Raw genomic sequence first — 2,551 nt, 5'->3', positions numbered from 1 at the left:
AAAATGCTGTGTCATCGCTATTCCTTGGATGTTTCATGGCTTGATCAACTCCAAAAGTGACCGATTCGTCTCCTACCCGAAGGGTAATTTTAGAATCTCGCATGTCAACTATAGCACTTGCGGTGTTAATAAAAGGTCTTCCATGTATTATCGGGACTTGATGATCCGCTTCCATGTCTAAAGCTATAAAGTCCGCAGGAAACACGAACTTATCAACCTTCACCAATAGATCTTCACATATTCCTCTCGGAAATGTGACCGTTTTATTTGCTAGGTGAATCGCCATTCGAATTGGCCTTGGCTCCGGAAAATCTAATTTCTTGAAAAATGAGTATGGCATGAGATTTACACTTGCCCCTGAATCAGCCAATGCATAAATGGTAGTTAAGTTTCCAAATTGGCAAGGCAATGTTAAGCTTCCCGGATCACCTTTCTTCTTAGGCAGTTTGTTCAACATGGCAGCTGAACAATTCTCATTTAGGACCACTTTCTTCACCTCTTCCATCTTCTTTCTATTAGTTAGAAGCTCCTTGAGGAATTTGGCATATTTCGGCATTTGTGCAACCGCCTCTATGAATGGCATATTAATTTGGAGAGCCTTTATGTGTTCTAGAAACTTCTGGTAGTCAACTTCATTTTTTTCCTGTCTAGCTCGAGCCGGAAAGGGAAGTGGAGGCTGATATGGCTTAATAGGAGGCTGGCTTTTCTGTTCAGGTGGGGGACTCGTCGAGTCTGTAACGTCGACTCGACGATTCGGATCGGGAATCTGTGATTCTTCAAGATCTTCTTTATCCTCTTGCACCATATTAGGATCTTCTTGCTGAATAGGGGTCAGAGGAGTTATAATCTTCCCACTCCTAGTTGTCACGATATTTATGTGTGCACCTTTCGGGTTACTTTCGTTATTACTAGGAAGTCCACCCGGTCTTCTCTCATTCACTTGTTGAGCAAGCTGCCCCAACTGCTTTTCTATGTTGAGAATAGATGCTTGCTGATTCCTAAGCAAAGCTTGTTGATCTTTGATCATAAGTTGGTGTTCTCTCAACATATTTTGTTGATCCTTGAGGGTAGCATCATCATCATTATGTCTTTTCTCGGATGCGGCCACGAATCTTGTAAGCATGTCTTCCAAATCTGATTTCTTTTCATGTACCGGTTCCTCCTTTTGATAAAAGCCTCTCTCCTTTTGCTTATACTTTTCCTCCCTTGTCTTTTTGTACTCATCATAAGGTAGCCATTCCTTCTTTGGTTTTCGCCAATTGTCATCAAACCTATCACCACTTGAATAGCACACTTGCACCTTCTGATTCCCGTTCTCGTCAAGATCACAATATTTAGTTAGATGAGGTCCTCTACAGTTTTCACAACCCACTCTAATGGCATGGATGGATTGGTTCATCTTAGTCATTCTTCGATCCATGCTTTCCAATTTTGCCATCATTGCTTCCATGTCATCAGTAATAGAGTTCACCGCCCCTCGAGTCAAGTCATTTCTTGGGTTATGATATTCTCTAGAGTGTTTAAAGAATTCTTCAATTAGGGCCTTTATCACAGGGGGTGCTTTCTTTGTGAGTGGTCCTTGCGAATCAAGGAGTTGCCTAGTTGTCACATTTACTCCATCATAGAAAATGGAGACTTCTTGTTGGCTGTTTAGATCGTGATGTGGGCAATTCCTTAGCAAGCCTTTGTACATTTCCCACGCTTCATATAGTGACTCTCCAGCTTGTTGTTCAAAATTAGCTATGGCTTTCTTCAACTTGGCTATTTTTGAAGTAGGGTAAAACTGGTCTATGAATTCTTCTTTCATTTTAGCCCATGTAGTGATGGATCCTGAAGGAAGTGATTTCAGCCAATCCTTTGCAGCTCCCTTGAATGTGACAGGTAGCATACGAAGCAAGACAGTGTCGCGAGCCACATTAGGGACATTGAAGTAGTCGGCTATGTCATTGACTTCGTCAAGATGCTTGTATGCGTATTCATGATCCTTCCCGTAGAATGGAATCTCCTTAAGTTGAGCAAGTATGTGGCCTTTAAGTTCAAAGGTGCCAGTTGCGGGAATCGCGGGTTGCACGAGTCCCGGGCCGGTGTCGTCACACATCCTTTTCTTCCATTCACCCATGGGAACTTCATCGATGTTAGCCATGGGGTCAACTAGTTCGCCTTCTAAATCGCTTCCTTCTTCGGAGTCGGTTTCTTCCCTTTCAGATTCATACTCGCTTTCTTCCTTCCTTGGGTATTCGCCTGCTACTGAAGAGAAGCTGGATTCCCCTTCTTTCTTGCTCTTTTTCTTACTAAATACAGACTTGAGATTCATTAAAGGGGAATTCTTCGATGTTGCGGTTTCTCCTACGGTCTTGCCTTTGTTTTTCTTCAAAGTTGCTTCCGGGTCTTCAAGTGGTGGAACCAAAGGTGTACCTCCTCTTCTGGTCATAAACGAACTGCAAACAGAAAAGAAAAACACGTAAAAAGAACAAAAATAAAATAAAAACGAAACTGGAAATCAGCTATGGACTCGCCGACTAGGTTCGAATGCACTCGGCGAGTTCACGGC

The 2,551-nt window shown here is 42.6% G+C and overlaps 1 non-coding gene across 1 annotated transcript; it reads left to right on the top strand.

Annotated features, from left to right (window-relative positions):
- The first annotated feature begins 1,652 nt into the window (after positions 1 to 1,652).
- LOC145141743 (small nucleolar RNA R71) lies at positions 1,653 to 1,759 on the top strand. Its single transcript, XR_013722938.1, has one exon. It is a non-coding gene; the product is annotated as a small nucleolar RNA R71 (small nucleolar RNA).
- The last annotated feature ends 792 nt before the right edge of the window (positions 1,760 to 2,551 follow it).

This window comes from Lactuca virosa, chromosome 9, assembly GCF_052849685.1.
Source record: "Lactuca virosa cultivar CGN04683 chromosome 9, Lactuca_virosa_CGN04683_v6, whole genome shotgun sequence".
NCBI lineage: Eukaryota > Viridiplantae > Streptophyta > Magnoliopsida > Asterales > Asteraceae > Lactuca > Lactuca virosa.
This window is presented reverse-complemented; position numbering and strand designations above follow the sequence as displayed.